This window comes from Nomascus leucogenys, chromosome 13, assembly GCF_006542625.1.
Source record: "Nomascus leucogenys isolate Asia chromosome 13, Asia_NLE_v1, whole genome shotgun sequence".
In the NCBI taxonomy this organism is placed as follows: domain Eukaryota; kingdom Metazoa; phylum Chordata; class Mammalia; order Primates; family Hylobatidae; genus Nomascus; species Nomascus leucogenys.
In genome coordinates, this window is record NC_044393.1 from 51505289 (window position 1) to 51524192 (window position 18904).

The following is an 18904-nucleotide window of genomic DNA, read 5'->3' on the forward strand; positions in this document are numbered from 1 at the left end:
GTCAAGGCGGGCAGATTACCTGAGGTCAGGAGTTCAAGACCAGCCCGGCCAACATGGTAAAACCCTGTCTCCACTAAAAATACAAAAATTAGCCGGGTGTGGTGGTGCATGCCTGTACTCCCAGCTACTCAGGAGGCTGTGGCAGGAGAATCGCTTCAACCCAGGAGGCAGAGGCTGCAGTGAGCTGAGCTCGTGCTACTGCACTCCAGCCTGGGTGACAGAGTGAGACTCCATCTCAAAAAAAAAAAAAAAAAAAAAAAAAAGAGTATAACATAGGAAAAGGACGTTATAATTGTAAGCACTGCAATGACTTCATGTATTAGTCTCACATCGCTTATGCCTCTCATTCCATTTGATCTGACTGAGACATAGATTAGACTGCTGTATCAAATGGGCCCAACATACAATGACAAACAAGTAAAAGTCCAAGGTCTGTAAGGTGGCTTGGCAGTGTCTAGACCCAAGGCTGCTTCTAACTTGTGGTGTTACCATTCGGAAGGTGTTGTCTTCATCATCCACACTACTGAAGATGGCTCACTACCATGTCAACTGGCTTTGTCAGAGGCATTTGAACCGGAGCAACTCCATCTTGAGTAGGAACTGGGTAAAATAAGGCTGAAACCTACTGGGCTGCATCTCTAGATGGTCAGGCATTCTAAGTCATAGGATGAGATAGGAGGTTGGCACAAGATTCAGGTCATAAAGACCTTCCTGATAAAACAGATTGCAGTAAAGAAACCGGCTAAAACCCACGAAAACCAAGATGGCCATGAGAGTGATCTCTGGTTGTCCTCACTGCTACACTCCCACCAGCACCATGACAGTTTACAAATGCCATGGCAACATCAGGAAGTTACCCTATATGGTCTAAAAAGTGGAGGCATGAATAATCCACCCCTTGTTTAGCATATAATCAAGAAATAACCATAAAAATGGACAACCAGCAGCCCCGAAGAATAGCCATTCTTTTATTCCTTTACTTTCTTAATAAACTCGCTTTCACTTTACTCTATGGACTTGCCCTGAATTATTTCTTGCCCAAGATCCAAGAACCCTCTCTTGGGGTCTGGATTCGGACCCCTTTCCTGTAACAGGTTCACATTGCAGTCTGTGAGAAAGAGAAGAGGGAATCAGAAGGCCTTATGAAACCTGACACAGGGAATGAAAGGGAAAGAAACTTGACCAGCTGTCCAATGTTTTAAGAGTCGTTAGATTTTGGGACTGAAACAGTCTCCTAAGGAATGTTGTGTCTTTCTAGGAAAAAAATGGTCAGTCTCTGAGATGCCCTCACCCATCCTGTTTCTGTCCCTAAGAAGATGCCCTGATGTGAAGGGAAGAGGGTTGTGGTTTATGTCCCCACTGATGTGGGATGAGTTGGGGAGATTTGGCTGCTCACCAGGTTTGATGATCTCTTTCCTGAGCACTACATGAAAATCAAGGGGGGAAAAAAAAGAAAAAATCAAGGACAAGAGACTCCTTTAACCTTGGCATTATTTGGATTTCTTCAACACAGTGGTTCTCAAAGCATAGTCCTTGGGTCAGCAGCATAAGCAACATCTGGGAACTTGTGAGATATGCAAGACCTACTTCAGATTTAATGAATCAAGAATTCTGGAGGTGGGGTTCTGACAACTGTGTTTTAAAAGGCACTGTAGGTGATTTGAGGCCCATTAAAGTTTGAGAACCACAGACTTAATCCAATTCACCGAGAGGGGAAATCAGAATATATGTCTGACTAACTCTTCTTTTCTTTTGCTCTCTTGCTACTTCTGTTTCTTCTTTTCACAATTTCCTGGGACTTGAGAGAAGAAAACTTTTCTTTTGCTTCCCCTAAAGTAGCATCCTACTTCCATAAAGCATGACCCTTATATCAACATCATGTGAAACAAGTCAACAAACAAAAAGGCGGTGAGAATGAGCCTTGTGGGTTTGGTCAGGGAGAGGGGAGGAAATAAGGTATTTGGAAGATAACCTAGATTGTTACATGATCCTATTTTGAATGCAAGAAGCTGAATATTTCTTTTGTCTTTGTATTTCTTAAGATATGCTTATTTTCAGCCCACTCGCCTGAAACGAATAGCATGAAATAACATGTCAAGGAACTTGTTCTCAGAGCAGTAAGAGAAGATCGTATTATTTTCAAAGTATTGGAGGCCGGGTGCGGTGGCTCATGCCTGTAATTCCAGCTCTTAGGGAGGCAGAAGTGGGAGGATAGCTTAAGCCCAGGAGTTTGAGACCTCCCCGGGCAATATAGCGATACCCCGTTCTCCACAAAAAGGAAAAAAAAGTATTGTATTACCCAGTTACACACATACTCACTTTTGCCAGGAGCCTACATTCAAATTTGATGAGAATGATGAAAAGGACTGGCTGCTGCTTTTATATGCTCCACAGGAAGAAATGGTACTAGAACACAAAAACAGAACAAAGTCAAGAATGCAGAATATCTATTTTTGGCTGTTTCTGTCCGAGCAACTTCAATGAAATGCAGAGTTTCCCCAGATTATAAAATAGAGATAATATTCTGAATGCAATGTCACATATAAATACATTTATTTTTACCCCTTCCTCTGTCTTGAATGGTAATTTATCTTTATTCTCAATGAATATTAGAATTTATATTGCCCGAATAGAAAAGATTGCAGTTTTCACTCATTTAGTGGTACTATATTTCCTTGGGAGAGAGTTGCCTAGTAAGGAAAAAATGTGTGGGATGTTTAACTTTTTTTTTTTCTGAGATGGAGTCTCGCTGTGTCGCCCAGGCTGGAGTGCAGTGGTGTGATCTCGGCTCACTGCAAGCTCTGCCTCCTGGGTTCACGCCATTCTCCTGCCTCACCCTCTGAAGTAGCTGGGACTACAGGCACCCGTCACCATGCCCAGCTAATTTTTTTGTATTTTTAGTAGAGACAGGGTTTCACCATATTCGCCAGGATGGTCTCGATCTCCTGACCTCGTGATCCGCCAGCCTCGGCCTCCCAAAGTGTTGGGATTACAGGCGTGAGCCACTGCGCCCGGCCCGGATGTTAAGTTTTTATAATTATTTAAAAGAAATAACTTTAAGTATGCTACATTAACATGGTTGTAAATTGAAAGTTGTCATTTTTCTGAATGGGGAGCTTACAGAGAAAGAGACATTACTCTTGCTTCCATTTAATCCGTTCTCCACGTCCGGCCTTTTGAAAGATGGTTTTAAGAGTGTAAATGGCATCACTCCCTCTTTTTGGGCTCCCCATTGCATTTATTAGAACCTGCAGTTTCCTTAACACGTTCTCCAAAGCTCTGTAGAGTCTGCCCCTGCCTTTTCCCCCATCATCATCTTGGGCTTCTCCCCTTTGCTCAGTTTGGCTTTCTTTCAACTCTTTTTTTTTTTTTGAGATGAAGTTTCACTCTTGTTGCCCAGGCTGGAGTGCAATGGCGCGATCTCTGCTCACTGCACCTCCACCTCATGGGTTCAAGAGATTCTCCTGCCTCAGCCTCCCAGTAGCTGGGATTACAGGCATGCGCTACCACACCCAGCTAATTTTTGTATTTTTAGTAGAGACAGGGTTTCTCCATGTTGGTCAGGCTGGTCTCGAACTCCTGCCTCAGGTTATCCGCCCCACTTGGCCTCCTAAAGTGCTGGGATTACAGGCATGAGCCACCGTGCCCTGCCTTTCTTTCAACTCTTGAAGGAACGACATGCTTTCCTACTCCAAGGCTTTGGGAAACGTTCCTTTGTCAGGAACGTCTTTTCTCTAACGCTTCCTGAGGTTAATTCTCACTTACTCTTAATTTCTCAGCTAAATGTCTCCTCAGAAAAGCCTGCTATGATTTTAGGAGTTTCTTTTATTGACCCTTTCCTTTCATTATCAGTTGTCATAATTTCTAATTATGTATTAATTTTGTGCTTATTTTATCTAGATTAGATAATAAATCCTATAACATTAGAGATCATGTCCATTTTGTTTACTTCCCTATACCTAGTGCCTAGCATTGTGCTTGACACATAGGAAATGCTCAACAAACATTTAATGATTAGATTATCGAACATCATACAGCAAAATGGACACTGGTTTGAAATATAAATGATAATCTATCCTGTAATTTTAACATTACAATTTATCGAATTAGAATGTTCACAAATGAATTGTATTCCAAAATTTGCAAACTGGTTATTTGACAATCAGATTATATTTCTCCATAGAAAAACTGTCATTGTTGGTTCAGGCCTGCACCTGCTAAATGTAACAATTTATAGATCTTGTGCAAGCTCACCTCCATCCAAATATTGGCAACGTTAGACCTCAGTTTCCAGATCAGGATTCCTAATTTTCAGCCCGCACGTAATTTTTGAGGCTTTTGTTTTTGTGAGTTTAAGACACAAATAACATATTAAAAAGGTGATTTTTAGTTTCTTCTCTTTCAATGTCTTTTTGGTTATCGGACTTTTTGTATGAGGAAAGAGAAATACTGCTGTAAAGTTGTGCTCAGTGTAAGGGGTAGCCTTCAGTAGCTGGGTAAAGGGACAGCTTTCAATTGCAGTATGGAAGGAGATCTTTCAGCACACACTGTGAGCTCAGCACACAGCAGTAGCTCCCAGTGTACAAATGTGTTTGTGTTTATGTGTACTTCAGATTGGTTGGCGGGGTGGGAATGGGAAAGATACTGCTTGGGGAGAGGGAATGATCCTGAAATTGCTCCCTTGTACGTTGGAGTGTTCTCTGCTGTTTAGTCACAGTGGCAGCTGCACAGCCCTAACTCCATTGGAATGCTGCCTCTCAAAGACCTCATCAACAGGCACAGACGTGGGCACTCACAAATGCAGGCATATTTTTAAAGAGCCCAGTGTTAGTTGGGCATCATAAGAATAATTATTCATTGCAGCTCTCTCTCCATGAGGTCACTCCAAATCAAATTAAACTTTGCTTTCAAGTCCCTCCCAGACCTAGAGAAGTGAATTAGGCTTGGAAAGGCTTATGTGGCTAACAATTTCCTGATCAGAACAGGAATTTTCTCCTGCCTCAGCCTCCCTAGTAGCTGGGATTACAGGTGCGTGCCACCACGCCCGGCCAATTTCTGTATTTTAGTACAGACAAGGTTTCACCATGTGGCCAGGCTGGTCTTGAGCTCCTGACCTCAAGCAATCTGCCTGCCTCAGCCTCCCAAAGTGCTGGGATTATAGGTGTGAGCCACTGTGCCCAGCCTTTAACTAGATTTTTGTATTGCTCTTTTTTCTCTTCAAGTAATATGATCTGTATAAATATTAAGCTTAACAGTCACCAAGGTGTTTTTTTTTTTTTTTTTTTTTTTTTTTTTTTTTTTTTTTTTTTTTTTGAGACGGGGTTTCACTCTGTCTCCCAGGCTGGAGTGCAGTGGCATGATCACATGGTTGCAGCCTCAACCTTCTGGGCTCAAGTGATCCTTCCCAGCTCAGCCTCCTGAGTAGCTGGGACTGTAGGCATGTGCCATCACCTCTGGCTAATTTTTTATTTTTTGTAGCATAGAGGTCTCACTATGTTGCCCAGGCTGGTCTCAAACTCCTGCGCTCAAGTGATCCTCCCACCTCGGCCTCCCAAAGTGCTAAGATTATAGGTATGAGCCACTGTGCCTGGCCAAGTTTTGATAAATGTATACACCTGTGTATCCTAATGCCCTCTCAAGACAGAACGTTACTGTCACCCCAGAAAGTTTCCCCTGCCCCTTTGCAGTCAATCCTCTCTTACCTCCCCTAGCCCCTGGCAAACAGTGTTCTAATTTTTTCCCATGATAGAGTAGCTGTGCCTGTTCTAGAACTTCATATAAATTGAGTCATAAAGTAAGTGCTTTTATGGGTAAGACTGTTCATTCAGCATAATGTTTTTGCAATTCATCTGTGTTTTTGTGTGCATCAATAGTTCCTTTTTGTTGCTGAGTAATATTCTGTTATCTGACTATACCACAGTTGGTTTATCCATCTTCCTATTGGTGAACACCTGAATGGTTTCTGGATTTCGGCTATGATGAATAAAGCTTCTGAGAACATTTCCATACAAGCATTTTTAAGGACATCGTTTTTTAATTTTTTTTTGAATATTTAGAAGTGAAATTGCTGGGTCATAGAATATGTGTGTGCTTCATATTATAAGAAGCTACCAGGCCTGTCTCCAAAATGAGTATGCCACTTTATACTTCTGCCAGCAATGTCTGAATGTTCTGGTTGTTTCACATTCTTGCCAACATTTGGTGCTGTCAGTCTTGAATTTTCACTGTTTTGGTGGATGCATAATGGTGTCTCATTGTGGTATTAACTGGCATTTCCTGATGACTAATGATGTTCAGCACTTTTCATATGCTTATCAACCATTCTTTGTGAAGTGTCTGTTCAAAATATTTGCCCACTTTTAGTGGATGTTTTATGTTTTTGTTATTGAGTTATAGAAGTTATTTATATACCCTAGATAACAGTCTCTTGTCTGATATACGTTTGTGAGCCAATTTCTTCTTTGATTTCATCCATCTTGGTCTTCATTCTGTAGTATAATCGAACCCGTGTCTAGCACTGTCTATATAGCTTGTCTAAAGATCCTTATAAGTTTGTGAAATACATACTGGCTAGGTGGTATCTTTCTTTGATACATAGCAAGGCATTGGTGGAGTACCAGAAAACTATTGAGTGTCAGAGACTGTACTTTCTATTTGCCCTTATTAGTTGTTATTTTCAGGATGGAAAGTAGTGCTCACTTTCTTAGTTTACTAACAGTTTCATCTAGGGGTCTGTTTATAAAGTAATACAAAATGAAACAAACCTAAGAGTAATTGTAAAAAAGAAAACGAAAACTTTTTTTTTTTTTTTTGAGACAAGGTCTTGCTGTCACCCAGGCTGAAGTGCAGTGGTGTGATCTCAGCCCACTGCAGCCTCAACCTCCTGGAGTCAAACGATCCTTCCACTTCAGCCTTCTGAGTAGCTGGGACTACAGGTGCATGCCACCATGCTTGGCTAATTTGTGCCTTTTTTTTTTTGTGGAGACAGAGTTTTGATATGTTGTACAGGCTGGTCTCAAACTCCTGGGCTCAAGTGATCCACTTGCCTCGGCCTCTAAAAGTGCTGGGATTATAGGAATGAGCCACTGTGCCCACCCCAAAACACATTTTAATACTACTTTATAAATAGTTATCTAGGGAAAAAAGTAGCCAGTGTTATCTGTGCTTGATGGTAATAACAAAGTTGATGTTAATACTTTATATTTGCGAAGTCTTCATTTTTTTCCCCCAAATACTTTCACATTTTTAAATCTTTATAATTAGGCAATAAACTTTAGTTATCTTCATCTCTAAGAGGGAATTAATACTGCATCTAGTGTAACTGTTGTGGCAAGTTATCATATTCAGGGTTTAGTTTTTCGTTTTAGTTTTAATTTTTGTTTTGAGACAGGGTCTCACTCTGTCACCCACAGATCACAGTTCACTGCAGCCTCGACCTCCCAGGCTCAGGTGATCCTTCCATCTCAGCCTGCCGGGTAGCAGGGGCTACAGGCACATGCCACAATGCCTGGCCAATTTTTTGTGTTTTTTCTAGAGATGGGGTCTCACTGTATTAACCAGGCTGGCCTCTTAATTCCTGGGCTCAAGCAGTCTTCCCGCCTTGGTCTCCCAAAGTGCTAGGATTAAACGTGTGAGCCACCTTGCCCAGCCCAGGACTTAGTTCTTAAAACCAAGGTGTAATTGAAAATCTAGCAAAGTTAAAGTAGTTTCTCATCATTCATTGCTGCATTGTTTGTAATACAAAAGATTAGTAACAATTCAAACATCTAGTATAGAGGACCAGTTCCAGTTCAAATAAACTATGCTTCAGTCATACATTGGTATACTCCCCCATCTTTGCCTCCTCCTACTGAATATGTCATTTACTTTTTTTTTTTTTTTAACTCATGACTTTACAGCCATAGACTTATACAGGTGAAAAGAACCTTCGGGTCATTTGGTTCTTTCCTCTCTTTTGACAGAAGACACAAACTCAACAAGAGTAAATAATACCCCAAATAATAGAACTCACAATTTTGGGTGTTAGAACTAGACACACTTCTGGTTTAATAGATGTTTGAGTTCGTGTTTTTTTCTCTGTTGTCAATCCCTGTGGATTTGTTCCTTAAGATGATGATTACGTTCACCCTTCCTTTCTACTGAGTTTGCCAGTGTGGTCTCTAATTATATCAGAACTGGATTGTTGCAACATCCTCTTAGCTAGTCATGTAGCCTAATTTTTTTTCTCTCAGGTCCATCTCCTTTATTTTGTCTCACTGATTTTGCTAATACAGACCTTTCATAAATCATCCTTTTACCCCAGAAGCTTCATCCTTTTAATTCAGAAGTGGTTGTCATTGAATCAGATCCTGAATTCTCAAGGATCTCCATGCTCTGATTCCATCCTGCCTCTTCATCGTTATTTCCCTTGTTCCCCAACTGCACCTACTCATCAAGATGGTCTTACTCTCCTCTAGCCGCATGTGAATTAGTGCTGTGGTTCTTATGCTGGTTCCTTATCCTGGTACCCACTCACTCCGCATCCTCTCCATTTAGTTGCTTTCAACTCATTGTTCGAAATCCAGCTCAAGGCCAGGGGTGCCAGCTCATGCCTGTAATCCCAGCACTTTGGGAGGCTGAAGTGGGTGGATCACTTGAGGTCTGGAGTTTGAGACCGGCCTGGGGCCTGGGCAACATGGTGAAACCCAGTCTCTACTAAAAATAAAAAACTTAGCTGACCATGGTGGTGCACACCTGTAGTCCCAGCTACTCAGGAGGCTGAGGCATGAGAATCGCTTGAACCTGGGAGGCAGAGGCTGCAGTGAGCTGAGCCGAGTTCGCACCACTGCACTCCAGCCTGGGCGACAGAGCAAGACCCTGTCTCAAAAAAAAAAAAAAAAAAAAAAAAATCCGGCTCAAACTCCACCTTCCCCCTGAAACAATTTGTGATTACAGTGATTTCTTAATCTCCGAATATACACTGTAACATCCCACTTAGCAATTGATACATGAACTAACCTCTATAAGAGATAAAAACCCAAAACCTCAGTGGCTTAACACCGTAGAAGTTATACTTGCTAATCACAGGTGAGAGTGTATAATTAATGGTGCCTTGGGGGCAGGGATGGGGAAAAGGAGTGCTGTGCTTTTTGCAGCCGTTTGGAGACTCAGGGTGATGGAGGCTTTGCCATCTTCAATACAAAGCTCCCAGAGTTGCCCCAGGCATTGGTATTTGCTGAATGTTGGAAAGAAGGACAGTCTATCTGCTTCTCTGCCACCTCAGTCCAGAAGTGGCATGTCATAACACTTCTGCTGGTGAGAACTAGGCACAGGGCTCCACCTCGTGCTGGGAAATGTACTCCCTGGCTGGGTGTCTGTATCCCTGGAACTACTCTTCTCTATGGAAGAGAAGCACAAATCTGGGGAGTAGCTAGCTATCTTTGTTACAATGTTGTCCTGTTCTGATTTCTAATTGCTTTGTGGGTGTTGTCTTGGTATCTCCAGCTGGATTTCACACTGTAACTAAAATTCCTCAAATATATACAGTAAGACAAGAGTCTGGCATTTAGTGTGTGTGCTCAGGAAATGTCTTTGTTAAATAATAGATTTATGTAGACTTTTAAAAAAAATGCCTAATTCCTAAATTAAACAAAGAAAGGGAAACAAAGTTGACAAATCCCTAATGGTTCTGTCTTTTTTGAAAGAGTACTTCGCAATGCCATTTCTCACTTCACCTACAGAAAGTGAAACTTAGCTGCAGTATCTTCAATTTCAAAATAATAATATTCTTTTCTGCTTCTATGGACTATTTTTAACCATTTCATCTTGTTTGTCTTTATATTCTTGTCTTTTTATTATAGAAAAATTAACATATATATGAAAATGGACAGGGTATTATAATGAAATCTCAGGTACATATTACCTAGCTTTAACAATAATTGACTCATGCCCAGTCTTTTAAAATCTATATACTCACTTCCCTCCCACACTAAATTTCTTGAAGCTAAACATAAATATATTATTTCATATGTAAATATGTCTGTAACACCAATAGGTAAGGCCTTGCCCAAAAATATCCCACAATGCTATATCTCATTTTAAAATAATAATTCCTTAGTATCACTAAATAATCCAGTTAGTACTTAAATTTCCCATAGTTTTTTATTTATTTATTTTTATTTTTATTTTTATTTTTATTTTTTCTTGGGACTTTCTTTTTTTTTTTTATTATACTTTAGGGTTTTAGGGTACATGTGCACAATGTGCAGGTTTGTTACATATGTATCCATGTGCCATGTTGATTTCCTGCACCCATTATCCCATAGTTTTTTAAACAATTGGTTTGTTCAAATCAAGATCCAAACAAGGTATAAGTGTTTTTATCACACACACACACACACACACACTCACACACTCTAAATAAATAAATAAAAAAGGCAGGAGGAAACTTTTGGAGGTGATGGATACGTGTATGGCATAGGTTGTGGTGATGGTTTCACAGATGTATACTTATCTCCAGGCTCATCAAGCTGTATACGTTAATTAGGTACAACATTTTGTATGCCAATCATACCCCCAATAAAGTGGTTTACAATACTCAGAAAACACTATTAAGAAACTTAAAAATGAAAAGATACAAACAAGGGATACACACAATACATTTTAGATATTCCTCTTAAATATTTTTAAAACAACAAGTCTTTTCTCCCCTCCTTTTTTCCCCCTTGGAATTTATTTGTTGAAGAAACAAGGACATTTGTCCTATAATGATTCTCATATTCTGGATTTGGCTGATTCTTTTCTCCTGGTTTGTGCAACAGTTTCGTGTACTTCTGTCCCCAGTATTTCCTGAAAGCTAGAGGTAGGTCTAGGATCTTGAGCAGATTCAGGTTTTGGTTTTTCATCAAAGGGTGGGGTTGCGTATCTCCATCAGAAGGCATAATGTCTGGTTATCTCTCATTTTCATGTTAACATTTATTAGTGGGTTTAAGAGTTTTCACCAGATGTATTCATTATAAAGTTTGCCTTTGGCTTTTCACCTAGTTGCCTTGGCTGCCATTGATGATCATTGCCTAGTCCATTATTTCATTAGGCATGTCTTGTCTGTTTTTGCAATGAGATTTTCCAATGTTTTAAAAATATTTTATTTTTTCTTCTTACATTATTAAACATATTTAAAACATTTAAACTTCCCTCTAATTCTAATAATGCTAATTAACATCTGTTTGGCATTTAACACTTTACAAAGCATTTTTTTTTTTTTAAGGGACATGGTCTTGCTATGTCGCCTATGCTGGATTGCAGTGGCCATTCACAGATTTGATCATAGCTCATTACGGCCCCAAACCCCTGACCTCAAGTGATCCTCCTGCCTTAGCCTCCCAAGTAGCTGGGACTACAGGCACGTGCCACCATGTCCAGCTTACAAAGCATTTTCATATACACTATTTCACAAATATTATCTGATACTCACAGAACACCCTGCAGGTAAACCGACTCTATAACTTTGGGCAAGGGTCCTCACTTTAGAGATGAGGAAAATAATAATAACCACTCCTAAGATTGTTATGAAAATTAAACAAGGTGAATGCATGCAAACTGTAAAATAGTTCTTACTATATTACAGCAAGAGTGAAATAAAAATTTGCTACCACAATTATTAATATTGTTAATGCTGCTATCATCATTTCTTTCAGTTTTAACCATTATGTTGTTGGTTTATTTTAAAAAATGTTTCCTTGACCTTTTTCTAGTGTTTATGGATATTAATAAGAATGATTTAATTTCTATGTTCCCATATAATTTCACAGTCTTGAAACCCTAGTCATAACCCTGATTAGCTTACAGTGTGATATGAACTTAACTTTTATTGTCATTTGCTGTTAAATATTATTTATTCTGTTTTCTTTATTTATAGAAGACTAAGAATCACTTTCTACCAAAACAAAAACAAAAAAAGAATATATTTAACTTATGCTGTTCAGGCTATCTGCATATATACCATGTTCTTCTTTATGAGCAAAAAAGCAATATATTTTATATGATAAGCTTTTATAATATTCTGCAATAAAATTTAATGAATCATGGAGTACTGGAGCCTAAAGGACCTTAGAGAACAGGCTCAGCACTTCATTTACAGGTAAAGAAACTGAGAACTAACCAAGTTAAAGGAGCTGTCCAACTTGCACCTTCACATGACTGACCAATGGCTGAGCCAGGACTAATAACAGATCTTAAACCAGCCCTAGTCCCTAACATCCTTCTATTATACTGCATAATGCTAAACTATTTTAAATGTTCCATCACCAGTTCTCCCAATACCACCCTAAAAGCAACAACGTCACCATTTGGAGTTCAAAGTGAGAAACATGAACTATATGCTTGAAGACACACAAATATGGAAGCAGTAAAGCGGAACCCAGGAACCTAGGTCCGTTGAATGACACTGGACTGATGACAGGCAGTAAGTGTATGTAAGACTAAATGCATATGTGTGTATACATTAATACATAGTCATAGAGAAAACTGACAACTATTTTCCACTGACACACCGTGCCTAGTGGTACTTGTCTATTCACATAGTCATGTATGAAGAGGAGAATTCAAGGCAGATTTTATTTTGGTTTTTTTCGTTTTTTAATTTTTAATTGTGGTGGATTTTAAATACACAGAAAAGTAGATAGAATAGCATAATTAATTCCTATGTAGCCACCACTCAGCCCCAATATCCATCAACCTGAGGCCAATCCTCTCCTATCCATCCCCTCATCCACTCTGTCATTGGTATTATGTTGATGCAACTTACAGACATGATATCATTTCATGTTTACATACTTGAAGCATATTCTCTCTCTCTCTTTTTTTTTCTTTTGAGACAGAGTCTCGCTCTGTCGCCCAGGCTGGAGTGCAGTGGCGTGATCTCGGCCGATCTCCACTCACAGCAACCTCTGCCTCCCAGGTTCAAGCGATTCTCTTGCTTCAGCCTCCTGAGTAGCTAGGATTACAGGCGCCAGCCACAGTGAAGGCTAATATTTGTAATTTTTTATTTTTTTTGAGACGGAGTCTTGCTCTGTTGCCCAGGCTGGAGTATAGTGGCGTGATCTTGGCTCACTGCAACCTCCGTCTCCTGGTTTGAAGTGATTCTCCTGCCTCAGCCTCCCGAGTAGCTGGGACTACAGGCGCATGCCACCAGGCCTGGCTAATTTTTTGTATTTTAGTAGAGATAGGCTTTCACTGTTGTTGCCCAGGCTGGTCTCAAACTCCTGCACTCAGGCAATCCGCCCACCTCGGCCTCCCAAAGTGTTAGGATTACAGGCGTGAGCCACTGTGCCCGGCCTAATTTTTTTTTTTTTTTTTTTTTTGAGACAGAGTCTGGCTCTGTTGCCCAGGCTGGAGTGCAGTGGCGCTCGGCTCACTGCAAGCTCCGCCTCCCGGGTTCGCGCCATTCTCCTGCCTCAGCCTCCCAAGTAGCTGGGACTACAGGCGCCTGCCACCACACCTGGCTAATTTTGTATTTTTAGTAGAGATGGGGTTTCACCGTTTTGGCCAGGCTGGTCTCGAACTCCTGAGCTCAAGCGATCCGCCCACCTTGGCCTCTCAAAGTGCTAGGATTACAGGCGTGAGCCACCGTGCCTGGTCGTTGAAGCATATTTGTCTAGGAGATTAAAAAACTTTCAGAAAAACATAACCACAAGATTAATTATCATACCCAAAATTGTAATGCAAATTCCATACAATCATCAAATAGGCCATCAGTATTCAATTTTCCCATTGTTTTAGAAACACCAACTTTTAAAGTTACTTTAAAGAAAATCAGGCTCCAGTGCCACACATTGTGATGATTTCTCCTTGATCTACATGTTACTTCTCTCTCTGTATTCTCCTTGTAATTTATTTGTTGAAGAAAACAGATTTTTGAGCTGTAGCTTTCCTTGCAGTCTGGATTTTGCTGCTTTCATGCCCATGGTGTAGTTACAAGCCAGCTTGAAACATTAAAGGAAATGTTCATGCATATTATTATCAGATTTCATTTAATTTTGCTGGTTAATTTTGGACACTAATGATAACAACTGGAAGTCAGAGAAACCAGCATTTCTGGCGGATCCCAGCTGCCTGTGGGCGCTGTGACTGGGTTAGCTGCTATCAGGCTGAGAAAGTTTGTCTCTCTTGCCCCAATCCCTTCCTGTTCTCTAATCTAAATTGGACCTCTTGCTGTATCTTTTCAGAATACCCGCTACTTTTCCTTCCCAGCAATTGTCAGGATGAAACTGTAGCAGACTTTGACATTTTTATAGTTAGAAAAGTCAGGAGTGCATGAATGTAACTTTGAGCACAAGGGAGTTCTGTATAAAACCACAAGCATGGCTTCCAGCCGGGAATAGGAAAATATACCTTTGACAATTTGTGATATTCATTTCCAGATGGGAACTTTTTCTCTTGTGACTAAGCACCAAGTCAAATTCAATTCTTCCTTCCCCTTTTCTCCTCCCCTGGGAAGAGGAACTAGGTTCCTGGGCAAAGGTTATCCCATATGTATGCCATTCTTTACTCGATTCTCACCCTTAACTGAGGTTTGGGCTATTTCTTCATTTCATAGGCTTGTTGTATTAACAGTGTGGTCAGTCCTCTAAATAGATAGGAAAAAGAGATTCAGAAGAGTTGAGAGTACAGATGCTAGTAGATACTGAAGAGAAGCCCCCAGCACCCTGTTTCCTGTTGGGGCAAAACCAAAGGAGGTAACTGTAATAACCGCACTTATTTAGGAGCATCTCAAGTTTGAAATGCAGATGGGCCAAGGACAGCGTTACAGAACGCTGCACATTCCAGGATAGTGTGGGGAAATTGTTGAAAGGTTCTGAGTCCTGAGGGATTTGAGGGTAGTGGAAAAATGCCACGGTGTCCATGGAACTAGGAAAGATGGCGTGTGTGGACTTTGGGGCTGGAAGCAATGGCAGGGACCATGAACACCAGCAATGAATGCCAGATACCACTTGTGATAAACTGCACCTCAGCTGATGCACGTATGTGACCCAGCAAGGGCCATGTGGACAACCACACCATAGAAGCCCCTTGTGCCCTGATGCTGGAGGACAGTTAAGGCTTTCTGGAGGAAATTGGGCCATCCTCACGAAAAAGGGAAACAGAAGAAGGAAGAGGAGAACTTTGAATACTTACTCATTTTATACTGAAAGAGGCTAAGTTATCTTCAAATGACAAGACTGAGTTAATTTTCCTTTCATTAGCAGAGAGGGGATGCAATAGTTAAGTTGAATGCCATCAGAAAAGTTAAAAGTATATTCCAGCACATCTGGGATATGGCTATACATTTTAAACCCACCACACAACTCACATTTATGTGTTTATGTTAGTTATTTTTATTTTTTATTGACGCTTGAGATCTCATATATGTTTATTTTAAATGTCTGTCTTCCCTAGATTGTAAGTTTATGAAGGCACAGACCATCCCTTTTTTGTTCTATATTCTTAGCACCTAATCCAGTGCTTAGCACCTGATAGATCCTTGAGAAGAATTTGTGGAATGAATATCAGACCCACACATCAGAGTACCTCCCACAGTACTTAACATAGAACAAATACATAATAAATAATACTCCCTTCCTTCCTAGGGGAATGTATATTTCTTTGGGCATAGTCCATCTTGGTGTTTTTACAGCCAATTATATCTTAGGTGACTCTGAAAATAAATCTGCTTTGGTTGTTTTTAGGGAAGGAACTTAAGAAACTGAAGACATGGTGTTTGTCTTCTCTAACCCTATTTTGTATCCAAAGGGTATACTGGGTAAATGACAGTAGTCACAGCTTCAGAGTGTATATTCTGTGGAAGGTGGTGAATACCTAGTGGTGATTGAACCACCACCAACACAGTCTTAGCCCCTTCCTTAATTTTGACATGCTTTATCCCTTTCCCTCTCAGATGCCTGGGATCCAATCTGTTTTTATTCTCCTTTCCTTTTTTCTGTGCCACCGTTTTGGCCTGCTCTTCCCCGTCATGCTCCCAGCCCCACACCCCCTTGCTCAGGATTGACTGTCTCACCTACTAGTACCCAGCTCCCCTGGGGAGTTCTGAGCATTGATCCCTGCCACTTCAGAACTCCTGGCCAGAAAGAGGCTATACATTCAAGATGGTTCTCATTTCAGGTAAAGCCATCTTCTTCTTTTGTGAAAAAAAGGAAATTTTATAAAATATGCCAAAATGCAATTTAAAATCTATCATCTTTAAACCATTTATTTGTATTCCATCTCATTTATAAAAGTATTTGAGATAAGTATATCTTAGGAGATTGTTTTGTAAATAAGTTCACTAACTAGTTAAAAAAAAAATCCATGAGCTCTGATTTTGACTCACAAAATATGGACCCTATAGTACAGTATTGCCTGAACTCAATAAGAATTAGCTGTGTAGCTTGTCAAATATACAGATTCTCTAAGCCTTTCCCTTGGAGATTCTGATTTAGCTAATTGAACGGCCCTGAAAGTTTTTTGTTTGTCTTTTCTTTACTTTTTTTTTTTTTTTTTTTTTGAGATGGAGTCCCACTCTGTCGCCAGGCTGGAGTGCAGTGGCGTGATCTTGGCTCACTGCAACCTCCACCTCCCAGATTCAAGTGATTCTCCTGCCTTAGCGTCCTAAGTGACTGGGACTACAGGCGCATGCCGCCACGCCCAGCTAATTTTTGTATTTTTAGTAGAGACGGGGTTTCACCATATTGACCAGGCTGGTCTCGATCTCTTCACCTCGTGATCCGCCCACCTGGGCCTCCCAAAGTGTTGGAATTACAGGCGTGAGCCACCACGCCCAGACTGTTTTTTCTTTTTTTCTTTTTTTTTTTTTTTTTTGAGACAGAGTCTCGCTCTGTCGCCCAGGCTGGAGTGCAGTGGCGCAATCTTGGCTCACTGCAAGCTCCGCCTCCCGGGTTCACGCCATTCTCCTGCCTCAGCCTCTCCGAGTAGCTGGGACTACAGGCGCCTGCCACCACGCCTGGCTAATTTTTTGTATTTTTAGTAGAGACAGGGTTTCACCGTGGTCTCAATCTCCTGACCTCGTGATCCGCCTGCCTCGGCCTCCCAAAGTGCTGGGATTACAAGTGTGAACCACCGTGCCCGACGACTGTTTTTTCTTTAGATGATTTTTTTTGACCTGACAACTTTAAGAAAAATTGCTAATGTAGATAGTGAGAGCTGGCAGAATGAAGACCCATGAGGCACATGGACAGAAGTTGTGGGGGAGGAACAAGGAAATCTCTGGGTAAAAAGAAATTGGATTCAGCCCTGTTCCCCCCCACCCTCAGTGTGAATATATCTGTGTGAATGATGATAATCAAAAAAATTTATGGTATTATGGAAAGCTGGTAACATTGATTGATGGACTAATAATATTGCTGGTGTAAAGATTCTCAACTATCAAGGTAAGAACAACAACAAAACTCCTGAAAAAACCTAAGGCAGTGTAGAATAGCCCTAATTCCAGTCATTTCAGTGATCTCCTTACTGCTGTATCTTCTTACCGTGTAACACAAACAACTAAGTATAACATCAGATGTGTTTGATTAAGCTGTTTTATTTTGTTAGAACAGTAACTCTCCCTCTAAATACCTATTTATGTCTTTACATAATCAGTCTTTGTAGGTAGTTGTATATGTATTGTTACCTTATCCACCTCAAAATATTAGAAGGAACTGTACAGATAAGGCCCTTCCTTTATTTTTATTGTTTGAATTTTAAGGCTAATACTTTTTATTTTTTAATTTTTAATTTTTGAGACAGGGTCTCACTCTTTTGCCCAGGCTGGAATGCAGTGGCGTGATCTGGGCTCACTGCCACCTCTGTCTCCCAGGCTCAAGCGATCTTCCCACCTCAGCCTCCCGAGTAGCTGGGACTACAGGTGTGCACCACCCTGCTGGGCTCATTTATTGTAGTTTTATAGAGATGGGGTTTCACCATATTGCCCAGGCTGGTCTTAAACTCCTGGACTCAAGTGATCCACCCACCTCGGCCTCCCAAAGTGTTAGGATTACAGGCATGAGCCACCATGCCTGGACCCTAATATCTTTTAGAATAGCAGTTTACCCATATTATAATCTCTGGCTCTCTCGAGAATTTTGTGTATTTCTGTCCTATCTTTGAATTGAATTCTGCACTTCAAAATGTACTCCACTTGGTAAAGAACAGTATTATAGAAAAGGAAAACCCCAAACCATTGTAGTTTGAGGCCTCTCCCTGCTGCAGCCTTTCATTTCCTGCAGTCTCACGACCTCTGGGATGGAGGCATCTGGGCAGGCGAGCTTTCATGGAGGTCGCTGGCCTTGAGGAGGTTACTGTGTCTGAGGGACGGGAATAATGAGGTCTCTGGTAAGCTGGGGCTTTTGCTGCCAGACAACCTCAGATGCTGGGGTATGTGGAGGGGCCACGCGGAGGGCAGCAGCGTGGAGACTCTTCCAGGCCTTCTGGTTGATGATCCTGTCAATGTGTCCATTGCTTAAAAGGTCAGATCATTAAAACTTATAATTCCTAAACGACCCTGTTTTTGTAGTATGAATTTCTTCTTAACAAAACAGCATAATATGAAACAGGGTTAGTAGTGCCAGTTTTGGGGCTGCTGTTATTCTCCTCTCCCTGGGGTCTGTGGCTCTGCTGTTTTGTGTCAGCAATCTGGCTTCTGGCCACAGACAGTAGATTTCTAAGCCTGTTGCACTGAAAACTATTGTCATTGAAAAACTTTCCAGTTGCTTAGTACTTCCCAAATGTTGAATACTTTTAGAGGTTTGTAGCCATACAATAATGTCTATTAGTTTAATATTACCCCTTCTCTGCCTGCTTTTATGTAAATAGCAGCATGCTGCTGGCTGATCAGATGCTGATGGAATTCAGCATTGAAGGGCCTTGATCATATTATCCAGCAAAATTAAAT

At 40.8% G+C, this 18904-nt stretch overlaps 1 pseudogene; it reads right to left on the bottom strand.

Moving 5' to 3' along the window:
• The window catches only part of LOC100601062, a 31477-nt pseudogene extending 13008 nt beyond the window's left edge, over positions 1–18469 (bottom strand).
• Positions 18470–18904: the final 435 nt, after the last annotated feature.